We start from the raw sequence: 15,026 nt of genomic DNA, 5'->3' as shown, positions 1-15,026 counted from the left end.
CCAGAAGATAATTCTGGGGCTTTTTTGATCCTCCCCCATTACACATGTAAAAGTTGACATTAGATTGTGAATTTGCACCTGGACTCTTTAGAGTTACACACAATGTGAGTGTATATTAGGAATGAATTGACCTATTCATTACTTATTTATTGATTGATTTTCTGAAATACTTTATATGGTAACTAATGTATTATCATATTTTGGTTATATATGATTGTAGTATAATTATATATATGTGTGTATATATATACACACATATATATATCCGGTCTTTGTTCATGGCTACTGGCATATAGCTTCAAAACCTATGGAATTTCCTGAGTGATTAATGCCTTTGTTATTGTAATGAATTGACTACTCATGAACTCCTACATAGCTTCAGGATGGGGACTGGTCACTAGAAAGGCCAGTCACAGGATTAGAGGGTTAGAACTCTAGGCCAGCTGGACCTCCATGGTGAAGACAGGAACTGTAACTTGAGTTTTATCATGTGGCCAGTGATTAATCTATCGTGCCTACATAGTGAAGCTTGTGGACAAAAAGTGGCCACAGGCTAAACTGACAAGCTCAGAGGAGGCCTGCATGGTGGCCTTACAAACTCAGAGACCTAAAGTAACTACATTAGAGAGTCTGAAGTTAAAAGCTTTCTAACTAAAACAGGTCATGACAGGCAGGAATCTTGCCTGCCTAAAGTCCATCTTTACCTTAATTAAGCCTGTCTACTGGCTTTTTGCATTGCAATAACACCTTTGCAATATCAAAATGATCCCCTTTTTCCAGACCCTCCCAAGCGCAAGCACCGCACCAGAGGGAGACCACAAATCCCCTCACTGTCATCACGTTAGTTGTTGACGGTTAACTGTCCTGTACCTACCTGTGTAAAAGAGGTATGTGTCTGTCATTCCACTTTTTATCCAATCCCAGGGGTCCCGCCTTTGTTTTCTCCCACCTTCCTAATGGACCACCAGGGGACTTTGTGTAACCCACTGAAGTCTTCTCTTTTGATTTTAATGTATAAAATAAGGATACAAAATGGCCTTTTTTCTGGAGCATTTTCTCAATCCATTGAGGTTTTGCTTTCTGGCAATTGTCATCAGTTTGGTTCAAATAAACTCAAAAAAATTCTCTACAGGTTTGAATGTTTCTTATGATGACAACCCCCAGTAAAAATTCTGGATCTAGAGGCCCAGTGGAGCGTTTCAACCGATTCACTCACTGATGTACAAAGAGGGTGGCACTCCTGCTTCCTGTGGACGAGGCCATGAAAGAGCTGGAACTCTGCCAGGCCTAACTTTGCCTTTGTAGTTCTTCTTTATTTGGTTGTTCTTGAGCTGTCTGTTCTACAATAACACTATAATCATAAGTATAGCACTTTCCTGAATTCTGTGAGTCATCCTAATAAATTATTGAAGCTGAGATTGTCCTGGGAAATCCTGAAGTTATAACTGATCAAGAAGAATTGTGAAGCCCTGGCTGGCGTAGCTCAGTGGATTGAGCGCGGGCTGCGAATCAAAGTGTTGCAGCTTCAATTCCCAGTCAGGGTACATGTCTGGGTTGCAGGCCATGACCCCCAGCAACCACACATTGATGTTTCTCTCTCTCTCTCTCTTTCTCTCTCTCTCTCTATCTCTATCTCTATCTCCCTCCCTTCCCTCTCTAAAAATAAATAAATAAAATCTTTAAAAAAAGAAGAATTGTGGGAAGCCCCCAAGGCTGTGGTTGGCATCTGAAATGAGGGGAGATGTGCGGTCTGAGCCCTTGAACCTGTGGAGTCTGACACTGCCAGAGTTTATGGCAGTACTGTATGTGGGGTAGGAGTAGAACATTTTTGGTTCTAAAACCAAGCAACATTTTCCCTAACCATGACAAGATGATTATAAACTGAAAAAAAAATCCCATAAAGTTACTATTAAAATGTGCAAGATACCATATTCAATTTTCAAGGGAATATAAATTATATATGATATAAAATACTCCGGTAAAAGTCAGTTGAAATAAGCCATATAATTGAATCTTTTTAAATTAGCAAAAGTAATTCTAGTTTTTTAATCCATTTACTCTCAGTAAACAGGTGGTCAAAATTTTAAGGAACATTATGGGGGAATATATAACCATATTATACATCTGCTTAAAAGATTAGGGATGCACCCTGACCAATGTAGCTCAGTTGGTTGGACATCATCCCACGAAATGAAAGATTACTGGTTCGATTCCTGGTCAGGGCACATGCCTCTGTTGTGGGTTTGGTCCCCAGTTGGGGCACATAAGAGGAACAACCAACTGATGTTTCTCTCTTGCATTGTTGTTTCTCTCCCTCCCTTTCCCCTCCTTTTCCCTCTCTCTAAAAGTAAATAAATAAAATCTTTAAAAATTTTGGGGAATGCTATAAGAATATTTATAAAATACCACAGTGTTTCTTTAAATGCATACTTCACTTCAAATAAATGAATTAAAATGTCCAGAGAACAAAGACAAAGAAGAAACTAAACCCCACACATGTCCTGTTTGAGTGAGGAGGTTGAGAATGGTTGAGGGCACTGATGATATGTGTGTGGAGGCTTTAATGCCCACATCATGCCAGGGGAAAAGGTGTGAAGCTCAGAGGTTTGAAGTTGGAACTGAGGCCACCCTGCTTAAAGCTGGACCTTTTGAAGGACTTCATGCTCTATAAAAACGTGTTAGAAAGATAAAAAGTGCCATTTTTTTCTTAGTTTGGTAGATTTTGTAATCTGATCTCCCCTCTTATTAAATATGTTAGAACACATATGAGCTAACAAGAATATGATGCATCCTGGCCAAAAACTACATACTACCAGATTTCTCAGAGTAAAGAGAGCAGTGAAGTTGGCTTAGGCCTTGAGGTTATTTGCCTCGTGTTATGAAAATTGTCAGAGAACAGTCTGAAGATTATTCTACCAGTGTATGGGTGATTAGCAAAAATTACCTATGGGACTTCACTAAAGAAAAGATGCCTGTCTTGAATCTTGGTGCTAACTAGGTGCTAATGAAAGAAATCTCCTTTAAAGTGCGTATCTAAAAACTGGACTTCAAATGGATTTGCAACCCAAATCCATAGTATGTGGCATGTCCAAGATAAAGGCACCATAATGCTGATCTCTAGTTCATAGCCCACTTTCTGGTTCATAGATAGTGCCTTCCTGCTATACAGTAACAGGTGGAAGGGGTTAGGGTGCCCTGTGGAGTCTCTTTTTAAGAACATGAATTCCATTCTTGAAGTTTCTACCCTTATGACATAATCACCTTCCAAAAGCCTCACCTCCTATTACCATCACTTTGGGGTATAGGATTTCAACATATGAATTTAGGGGGAGGGGATACAACCACCCAGACCATAGCAATGATAAAAATATTTAAAAATAGGTTGCACATAATAGTATGAAGGGATTATTAAATGACCAAAATATTTGAACAGCAACAACACAGAAATCCTAGAAATAAAAACAAAATATATCAAACAATTTTAAAGCAGTTTTAAAACTGATGAAGAGATAGTGAAAAAGTTAATCACAACATAGCAGAAATAACTTTAAAAAGTTAAAAATAAGTTAAGAAAAATGGTTAAGTATTGTTCAGAAATTATGAAGGATTTCTATCTTTATATTCTAAATAGGGTCTGAAACTCATATCTAGACCAATTATAACGAACCAGAAAAATTCCAAATACAAAAGGGAGAATAAAACAGGTAATGTTTGAAGGAGTGAAATTTTACTGAAAAGTGAATTCTCAATAATAACAAAACCAGAAGATAAGATATTTTCAGTAAGTTCAGGTCAAATATCTACTCACCTAAAATTGCATACATAGTTAAAATATATTTCAAAATGGAAAGATACAAAAGATAATTTTAGATAAATAAACATGAGACACTTTGTCACCAACAAACCTACCTTGCAGGAAATTCTCATGTATCTATTTTTGACGAAAAGGAAATGATTGCAAGTGCGAGTGAAAGTTATAAGCAAAGAAAGTAGTAAATGTATCACTAGACAAGAATTAATTATAAGATAGAAAAATAAAATGTGAAATTTGAGAAGCATATATGAAAATAAGAAAATTATAATCATAAATTAAGAGAAAAATGATTAATGTGAAATTGTTCTAAGTGCCTTACATTGTTTAGGAGAAAGATAATGATTCTGATTAATTTTATGTTTTGGTAAATTAGAAATGGAGTATATAACTTCCAAAGTAGTAGGGGGAAAATTATGACATAAGATATACATTTGCTTTGGTTAAGAAGAAATCTTTGAACAAATGAAAATAATATTTCCCCTTCAGGATTATAGCTTGAAATACACATGACAGTGACCACAGGGGAGAGAAGAGGGAATTTCAGGGGACAGTAGGAAGGGTTTACAGGAACAAATTTAAAGGACTTATGGACAAAAACTAGGGGGAGGGTGGTAATGGGAGGGAAGAGGGGAGGGTTGGGTGGGTGGGCTGGACTGGGAGTAAAAGGGAGAAAACTGTACTTGAACAATGATTAAAATGAAAAAGAAACCCAACACATAATAATATTGAGAGTGCACTGTAGTTAAAAAATAAAAATTAAAAAATTAAAAAAATAAAAGTGAACAACCAACTCAGGATGATGATCATAAGGTTTGCCAGTTCTTTCTTTGTTCTGAGTAAATATACAAAGCTGGAATGTTTCCCTAAAAATCTGCAACTATGGGAATGTATTTTATATCATATAGAGATTTAAATTTACATTACTTGCATGATCCAAGAAACTAATATATAGGGTATTATCATAAGATTGGCCTTTAGCTAGCAGTATTACTTTGGGGACTAATTGAAGCATGCATAGTAGCTCTGAATGCAGAGTATCGCAACTGAGGCTGCACAGCATTCTAAATCAGAGATGTCAAGCTCACAATACCAAATCACAAAAACACAGTCACTCATCACTTAATGATGAGAATGCATTATGAGAAATGTATCATTAGGCGATTTCATCAATGTGTGAACAACATAAAGTGTACTTACACAGACCTAGACGGTATAGTCCGCTGCACACCTAGGCTATACGGTATAGTATATTGTTCCTAGGCTACAACCCTTAATGTGTTACTATAGTGAGTACTGTAGGCAATTGTAACTTAATGATAAGTGTTTATGTGCCTAAACATAGAAAAAGTACAGGAAAAATACCGTATAAAAGATTCAAAAATGCTACAGCTGTAGAAGGCATTTTCCATGAATGGAGCTTGCAAGACTGGGAATTACTCCGAGTGAGTGAGTGAGTGGTGAGTGAATGTGAAGGCTTAGGACATTTCTGTGCATTGTGGTAGACTTTATAAACAGTGTATATCAGTATGACCACAAACATGTGAATAATGCCTTGTGCTATGCTACTACAACAGCTACAATATAAGTAGACAATAGGAATTTTTCAGTGCATATAATTTTATGGTACCACCATTATACATGTGGTTTACAGATGACTAAAATGTTATCATATGGCATATGATTCTATACACTAAATAAGATTCAGCTGAAATAACAAACAGCAGTAATAGTCCACAAAAAGTCAAATAATAAATAATTTAGGAACATGTAAAAGAATATGCTAAAAACCACTGAAAATAGGAAAGCAACATCAACAGGATGGCAAAACTGGTAGCCTTGAACCTGTTGCCCCTAAAAGGTAACAATTTAACAGGTAGAGATAATCCAAAAAGGTTTTATGTAAACTTCAGAAACTAGTTAGGAAGTCGTAGTACCCCGGGAAATCTCAAGGCCAGGAATAACCACATTGAAATGGGTAAGAAAAGCTGGTTCATTTTAATTACATCTGTCCATCCCCAAAGCCAGCACAATTCACTAGTATCAAGAGGGAGAGCACAATTTGCATTTCCTTCCTCAGGAGAAAAAGGGAAGAGAAAAATATATGTGTATTCTTCCAGTTTTGGGGGAGGGGGCTGTGCCTAAGGGACTGGCTTCTGTCTCCTGACATGGAGGACTGACAGAAATGGTAGTTTTGATGCCTTGTGGTGGCAGAGAATGACAGGCAGTCCAGGTTGCCCTCCTCGAGATCATCTCAATTTACTTTCACCCACTGTCAGCTCCCAGGATGCAAGCCCAAGCCAAGCCTCAGATTCCTTGTTCCTTGCTCAAAGAGGTGTGTCAGAAACAGGACGGTTATGTGCCAACTTCTGTGCCAGTCAGAAATCCCATCACACTCTCTGCAATTCCCCACTTGAGCATTGGCACTGATTTCTAGTTTCTCTAAGAGTGCCAGGAAACACTTGAGGGTGCAGGGGTGTCCAACCCAAGGGCTGGTGGCTGATGTGGCCCGGGATGGCTATGAATATGGCCCAACCCAAAATCGTAAATTTACTTAAAACCTTTTTTTTGCTCATCAGTTTTTGTTAGTGTTTGTGTATTTTATATTCATTTGAAGTGTCATTCTACAGTTTTATTTACACAATCAGTGAAGGAGTGTTTGTATATTTAATGTGTGAAGGTGACAACTCTTCTTCCAGTTTGGTCCAGAGATGCCCAAAGTTTGAATACCCCTGCTAGTGTTACTCAGATTTAACCATCTAAGGCAAAGATTTTCAACCTCTTTCATTTCATGGCATGCATAAACCAATTACTATAATTTTGCAGCACACTAAAAAATAAGTATAATTTTGATTCATGAGCACTGGATCATGCTATTGTTGTGTTAGCTGTTGTCATTTTTTTAATTTGACAAAGTAAGGGAAAAGAGGTCAGTGCCTCTGACGAAATACTAAGGTATTGCCTGTTTTAAAAATTCTCGTGGCACACACAATGAAAATCGCTGATCTAAGCACCTGCTTCTTCAGGGAGTTTTACTTTGTTGTTTCTGTTGTTGTTGCTACTTACCACTCATAGTTTCTGTCAGTGAAGGTATTGGTTTTCTACAGGCCAAGAAAGGTTTCCCTTGCTCTCAGACTGAGACTTTGCTAAAGTTTTCTCTGCTTAAATTATTGGCATGACAAAATTGTTGAAGTGTTCTCAAGGAGTTGAGGAGTCTGCATTCTGCACACCCTGCTTTTGAGTTACTGATATGGTTTAACGGAATAGGCGGCCGAGGCTTTTGTTGATGTCATTGACTAAGGCATTATCCTTGTACTTTAGGGGAAACATTTGAAAGTCATATGTGAATGATTTTTGGACTTCCAGTCAATTTAGTTTGTATGTCTTGCAGTAGCCATTCATTTCTGTAGATATTAACAATTGTCTAGTAAATTATTTTGAGAATTCTTAGCTGTGCTCAAGTGAAGGATTATAAAATGAAAAATGTATTTATTTTGTGGGGATCTTCATTGACCCTGGATGCAATATTGTCTTAAAACTGTCTTGATAGAAACTGTAAAATCCTGTAAAATTGCTCTTTGACCATTTTGACCTATAAAAGTTGAAATTACATAAAGAGTTTAAGTGAATGTGTGCTTATTAATGTTTGACTCACAATTGCTATAGTATCATGGCACTCTATATTTTGCTTACATACATGTGAACATTTTTTATTTTATCTTAATTGTTCTTCAAGTACAGTTTTCTGTCTTTTATTCCCATCCCAATCCACCCACCTATCCCTCCCCACCTCCCTTACATTTCCACTCCCCTAGTTTTTGTCCATGTGTCCTTTATATTTATTCCTGTAAACCCTTCCCCCTTTCCTCTGAAATTCCCTCTCCTCTCCCCTGTGGTCACTGTCAGTCTGTTCTCTATTTCAGTGTCTTTGTTACATTTTGCTTGTTTGTTTGTTTTGTTGTTTAGGTTCCTGTTAAAGGTGAGATCGTATGGTATTTGTCTTTCATGGGCTGGCTTATTGCACTTAGCATAATGCTTTCCAGTTCCATCCATGCTTTTGCAAAGGGTAGGAGCTTGTTCTTTCTTTCTGCTGCATAGAATTCCATTGTGTAAATGTACCATAGTCTTTTGATCCTTTCATTTACTGGTGGGCATCTAAGTTGCTTTTAGCACTCGGCTATTGTAAATTGTGCTGCTATGAACATTGGGGTGCATAGGTTCTTTTGAACTGGTGTTTTAGGGTTCTTAGGATATCATTCTAGCAGTGGAATTGCTGGGTCAAAAGGCAGTTCATTTTTCGTTTTCTGAGAAAATTCCATAGTGTTTTCCGTAATGGTTGTAACAGTCTGCAATCCCACCAACAGTGCACTGAGGTTCCCTTTTCTCCACAACCTCTTCCAACACTTGTTGTTTGTTGCTTTGTTTATGATGGCCATTCTGACCAGTGTGAAGGGGTATCTCATTGTGGTTTTAATTTTCATGTCCCTGATAGCTAGCGCTATTGAGCATGTTTTCATGTGTCTCTGGATCCTCTGTATATCCTCCTTGGAGAAGTGTCTGTTCAAGTCCTTTGCCCATTTTTTAATTGGGTTGCTTGCCTTCCTAGAGTGGAGTTGTGTAAGTTCTTTATATATTTTGGAGATTAAACCCTTGTCTGAGATGTCATTGGCAAATATTTTTTCCCATATGGTTGGTTCTCTTTTAATTTTAATACTGTTTTCTTTAGCCATGCAGAAGCTTTTTATTCTGATGAGATTACTTTTGTTTATTCTTTCCTTTATGTCCCCTACCTAGAGCATATCAGTAAAAATGTTGCTGCATGAAATATCTGAGATTTTCCCGCCGATGTTTTCCTCTAGGACTTTAATGGTGTCACAGTTTATATTTAAATATTTTACACACTTTGAATTTATTTATGTGCATGGTATAAGTTGGTGCTCAAGCTTCATTTTTTTGCTTGTAGCTATCCAGTTCTCCCAACACCATTTGTTGAAGAGGCTATTTTTACTCCACTTTATGTTGCTGCCCCCTTTGTCAAATATTAATTGACCATAGAGACTCGGGTTTATTTCTGGGCTCTCTGTTCTGTTCCATTGGTCCATGTGCCTGTTTTTATGCCAGTACCAGGCAGTTTTGATTACAGTGGCCTTGTAATACATTTTGGTATCAGATATTGTGATCCCTCCTATTTTGCTCTTTTTTTCTCAAAATTGCAGCAGGTATTTGGGGTCATTTATGGTTCCACATAAATTTATGAAGTGTTTGTTCTATGTCTGTGAAAAACGTCATTGGTACTTTAAGAGGAATTGCATTGAATCTGTTTGGGTAGTGTGGACATTTTGATGATGTTAATTCTTCTGATCCATGAACATGGTATATGTTTCCATTTGTTTATGTCTTCCTTGATTTCTTTCTTCAGTGTTATGTGGTTTTCTGAATACAGGGATTTTACGTCTTTGGTTAGGTTTTTTCCTAGGTATTTTATCTTTCTTTTTGCTAAATTGAATGGGATTTTTTTCTTGATTTCTGCTTCTGTTGTTTCATTGCTGGCATACAAAAATACCTTTGATTTCTGGATATTGAGTTTGTATCCTGCTGTTTTTTTCTAAATTCATTTATTAGTTCAAACAGATTTTTGGCTGAGTCTATAGGATTTTCTATGTACACTATCATGTCATCTGCAAACAATGACAGTGTTGTTTCCTCCTTTCTGATTTGGATGTCTTCTATTTCCTTTTCTTGCCTGATCACTGTGGCTAAAACTTCCAATACTATATTTAATAGAAGTGGGGAAAGTGAATATCCTTGTCTTATTCTTGATCTTAGTGAAAAGATTTTAGTTTTTTCCCATTGTGTATGATATTGGCTGTAGATCTGTCATATATGGCCTGTGTCATGTTGAGGAATGCTCCCTCTTTTCCCACTTTGCTGAGTGTATTTATCATAAATGGGTGCTGTACCTTATCAAATGCTTTTTCTGCATCTATTGATATGATCATGTGACTTTTGTCTTTGCTTTTGTTTATGTGATGTATTACATTTACTGATTTGTGAATATTGCACCATCCTTGCATCTTTGGGATGAATCCCAATTGGTCATGGAGTATGATCTGTTTAATATATTGTTGGATGCGGTTTGCCAGTATTTTGTTGAGGATTTTAATGTCTATGTTGATCAGTGATATAGGCCTGAAGTTGTCATTCTTTGTTGTGTCTTTATCTGGTTTTGGGATTAGGACGATGCTGGCTTCACAATAAGAGTATGGGAATCTTCCATCATTTTGGATTTTTTTGAATAGTCTATGAAGGATAGCAGTTAGCTCTTCCTTAAATGCTTTATAGAATTCTCCTGTGAAGCCATCTGATGCAGGGCTTTTGTGAGTTGGGAGTTTTTTGATTACTGCTTCAATTTTATCTGCTATTATTGGTCTGTCCAGGCTGTCTGCTTCTTCTTCATTGAGTTTTAGAAGATTATATTTTTCTGGAAATTTGTCCATTTCGCCTAGGTTTTCAAATTTCTCAGCATACAGTTCTTCATAGTAATTTCTTACAAATCTTTGTATTTCCATGGTATCAGTTGTAATCTCTCCTCTTTCATTTCTGATTGTGTTTATTTGGGTCCTCTTTCTTTTTTTCTTGATGAGCCTCTTAAAGGCTTGTTGATTTTGTTTATCTTTTCAAAGAAGCAGCTCCTGGATTCATTGATCCCTAGAATTGTGCTTTTAGTCTTTATGTTATTTAATTCTGCTCTGATCTTGGTTATTTCCTTCCTTCTGCTTGCTCTTGGCTGTCTTTGTTGTTGTTCTTCGAGTTCTTGTAGACATAGGGTTAGGTTGTTTGTTTGAAATGTTTCTAACTTTTTTATGTGGGCCTGTATCGCTATGAACTTCCCTCTCAGGACTGCCTTGGCTGTGTCCCATAGTTTTGGGTTGTTGTGAGTTCATTTTCATTTGTTTCCAGAAACCTTTTGATTTCTTCCATAATTTCATTCTTGACCCATTCATTGTTTAATAGCCTGCTATTTAATCTCCATGGTTTTGAGTGTTTTGGGTTTTTTCCCTTGAGGTTGGTTTCTAGTTTCAGTTTCTTGTGGTCAGAGAAAATGCTTGATTTTATTTCAATTTTCTTGAATTTGTTGAGGCTTGTTTTGTGTCCTATCATGTGATCTATCTTTGCAAATGTTCCATGTGCATTTGTAAAGAATGTATATTTATCTTCTTTGGGATGAAGGGCTTTCTATATATCTGTTGAGTCCATTTTATCTAGGGCATTGTTCAATGCCACAATATCTGTGTTGATATTTTGTTTGGGAGATCTGTCCATTTTTGACAGTGGGGTGTTAAAATCCCCTATTATAAGTGTGTTGCTGTCAATATCTTTCCTGAAGTCCTCTAAGATTTTCTTTATGTATTTGGGTGCTCCTGTATTGTGTACATATGTTTACAATGTTTGTGTCTTCTTGGTGGATTCTTTCCTTGAGTATTATGAAGTGACCTTCTGGGTCTCTCTTTATGACCCCCCTTTTTTTGAAGTCTATTTTGTCTGATATGAGTATTGCTACCCTGGCTTTTTTTTCTTGTCCATTTGCCTGGTAAATTTGTTTCCATGCCTTCACTTTCAGTCTGCATAGATCTTTTGTCCTGAGGTGGGTCTCTTGTAGGCAGCATATGTGTGGGTCATGCTTTCTTATTCATTCAGCTATTCTAAGTCTTTTGATTGGAGTATTTATTCCATTTACATTTAAGTTTATTATTGATAGGTACTTATTCCTTGCCATTTTCATGCCTGTGTTCCTCTCTCTCTCTCTTTTCCTTCCTTTTTTTTTAAGCAGTCCTTTTAGCATCTCTTGTGGAGCTGGTTTAGTGGAGGTATATTTTTTTAGACTTCTTTTGTCTGGGAATCTCCTTATTTGGCCTTCTGTCTTGATTGAAAGCATTGCTGGGTAGTGTAGCCTTTGTTGCATGCCTTTGGTTCTCATTAGTTGTAATATTTCTTTCCATTGTCTTCTGGCTTGGAGCATTTCCATTGAGAAGTTAGCTGCCAACTTTATCAGGGCTCCCTTGCATGTTACTTCTTGTTTCTCCTTTGCTGACTTTAAGATTCTCTGTTTGTCTTGAAATTTTGCCATTTTAATTATGATGTGTCTTGAGGTGGGCCTCTTTGGGTTCCCCTTGATTGGAACTCTTTGTGGTTCCTGGATTTGTGTGACATTTTCTCTCATCAAACTAAGGAAGTTTTTCATCATAACTTTTTCAAATAGGTTTTCTATCCCTTGTTCTTCTTCTTCTTCTAGTATCCCTATTATACAGATATTATTACATTTCATATTGTCTTTCATTTCTCTTAATCCCTCTTCATTCTTTCTGAGCCCCTTTTCCTTTTCTTACTCTTTCTGGGTATTTTTTTTCTGCTTTGTCCTCTAGCTCACTGGTCCAATCTTCTGCTTCATGGATCTTGCTTTTGATTCCTTCTACTGTGTTCTTCATTTCAGATATTGTGTTCTTCATTTCCTCTTGGCACTTGTTGATAGTTTCTATTTCTTTTTTCATATTGATATAGTTTGTAGTGAGTTCATTGTAGTTTCCCTGTAGCTTCTGGTAATTCACTATGAGCTCATTGAGCTTCCTGATAACCATTGCTTTGAACTCAATATCTGATAGTTGAGTTGCCTCTATGTCATTGAACATTCTTTCTGAAGCCTCTTCCTTTCCTTTCATTTGGGGATTGTTTCTTTGTCTTCCCATTGTTCATGAGGCTCTTCTTGTTAGCCTCAGCTTCTTGAATTGATCTGTTCTGGCTCCCTGGGTTTATGGTGTGAACTTCTGTGGTATAATGATTGTGAGATTCAGTAGTGCAGTCTCCTTCGGGTATCCTGGTGTTCACAGCTTCTACCTACTCTTTTTTTTGTGATCAGTTGGAGGGGTAAGGCAAAATTGTTTAAGACAGCAAGAGAGTATTCTATGATATTTACAGTAGCAGCTGATAGAAAAGAGATAGGAGATCCTTTGGCTATGTAAAATGTTAACCATGACGTTCCACCCAACTAGCCACATTTTAGAAAGGGTGGAAAGAAGATAAGACTCTTGTTGGGGAGGGAAGGATTGTGAGTTGGATCTAGAAAGCAGTGAGGTTGTGGGACATCAGAGTCTGAGGCAACGTGAGTGTAAAGGATATAAATAGGTGTAGTGTGTGAGAGAATAGAGTTGACCACTATAGTAATAGAGTTCAGGAAATTGTGAAGTGGGCTAAGATCTGGGAGGGGTGTTGTATAGTATTTACAATTGTATGGAACAGCTATTATTAACAATAATATTAGAGCAACAATCATACAACAGAATCCATGAGATCTAAATAACAAGAATAGGGAGTATTTGACCTTGAGTAGTGTGCTAATGGAACGTAAGTGAAGTGAAGGACAGTAAATTAGCAATACACTATGAAAGAGATAACAAGAGAAATCTGTCAAATGACACAATATAACCAGCCAGGCAAAGAAGACTATGCAGAAAGAAGAGGAATACAAAAATACTATTAGAACAAAAAATGTAAGAATAATGAAAACATGATGCAAATATGCAATAACTTGCAGGTTCTCTGTAACAGCAAAGTGAAATTTGTCTCACTGTCTCAGCTGTTGGGATGCCCCCTCTTTGGGTCCAACTCTAGTCTTTTCACAGTTCCAGGGTTTTTTGTCTCACTTGTGGGTGTTTAAAAAGAAAAAAGAAAAAGGAAAAAAAGCAAGCAGAAGAAGTAAGGAAGAAGAAATAAATTTGGAAAGAAAGGAAGAAGGAATAAAACTAGAGCAAAGGAAGGAGAAGCAAAAGGAATTGAGAGGTATAAAAATAATAAGAATTAAAAAATAAAAAATTACCTAAAAAAACAAAAAAATCAAACAAACAAACAATACAAAAAACAAACAAACAAAAATCCTCTTGCTGGTTTCAAACTGGCCAAACTGGTTTTTCTGGTCTTGCTTGCTGGCAGCAGACTAAGGGGCCATTGGTATTGCTTTTCTCCCTTCCTATTTAGCACTGACTCAGCCTCCAGAGTACCCTCCCTGGGGCCAGCTGAGCATTTTCCCCAGAGCTAGCCTGGTGCCTCTCCTCAGGGACGCAGGGACCTGGATGTGTTATCAGAGCCCTTCTAAGCACACGCCCTCCCAGGGTTTAAGGGTGTGAGCTCCGAGCCTCCTGCGGAGCATGCACTCTCTTCGGGTTTATGGGTATGGGCTCTGGGTCTTCCACAAAGTACACTCTCCCCGGGTTGCAGGTGTGGGTGCATGGCCAGGTGCCCTTGGTCGCATGGCTCAAAGAGCACACTCTTTCCAGGGCTATGTGTGGGTGTTCCCAGCCCCTGTGTGTTTGCCAGTTAGTCCTTATTCCCCTCTGTGTGACTTCAAGCAACTAGGTTGCTCCTGATGCTGCTCCATCCTTGTTTGGCCAGGGAGGAAGCGGCTGACCCAGCTCTCTCCCAAGAACCCTGTGGCAGACTTGGTCAGCACCAGGTGTGGGGCTGCAGCCTCCCTGGTCCCTGCGCGGATCTTTGGGCCCTTATTGTCCTGAAGCAGTCTCCTTACCGTCTGGTTTTTCAATGTCTGCTACAATTTTTGGTCTCTTATTTTCATATATGCTGGGGTACTGTTGGCTGTTTGCTCTGTTCCTCCATAGATTGGCTAAGATTTTCTCCCGTGTGTAGGGAGAAGTGGAATCTGCTCCCTCCTAGTGCATTGTCATCTTCCCTCCTGCCTGAAATATTTTCCTAACACTTTCTCAGAGGATAGTGGCCAATTTTTAGGTGTGGAAAGTCTTTATAGTATTAATTTAATTGAGAGAGAATCATACTGAGAGAAAATTCTTTAAAATTTTCCTTATAAATAATTTTTAAAGGCATGTTTGACCCTCTGCTATAAAAAATAGGGAAGATAGAAACTTATCTATTTTCTCCACTTGAATCCTTAACACTCAGAATAAATTGAAACTACTAGGACCTCAATAAGTATTAACAGAAATGCACCAAGAAATGCTTATATTTTTATAGCCAGTGCATCTGAAGACAAAAGAAAAAAAACATAGATTGAGTACCTATTGTATTCTAGACAGCTTTTAGTTTTTATAGTTATTGTAATTTTTATCACAAAAGTAGTATAAACATATTATAAAGAATCTTAAACATTCCAGAAATATGTAGTAGAAAATGAAAATCCACCTAACCCAAT

Source organism: Phyllostomus discolor, chromosome 11, assembly GCF_004126475.2.
Source record: "Phyllostomus discolor isolate MPI-MPIP mPhyDis1 chromosome 11, mPhyDis1.pri.v3, whole genome shotgun sequence".
NCBI lineage: Eukaryota > Metazoa > Chordata > Mammalia > Chiroptera > Phyllostomidae > Phyllostomus > Phyllostomus discolor.
The sequence above is the reverse complement of the archived record's forward strand: the minus strand, read 5'-3'. Positions refer to the sequence as shown.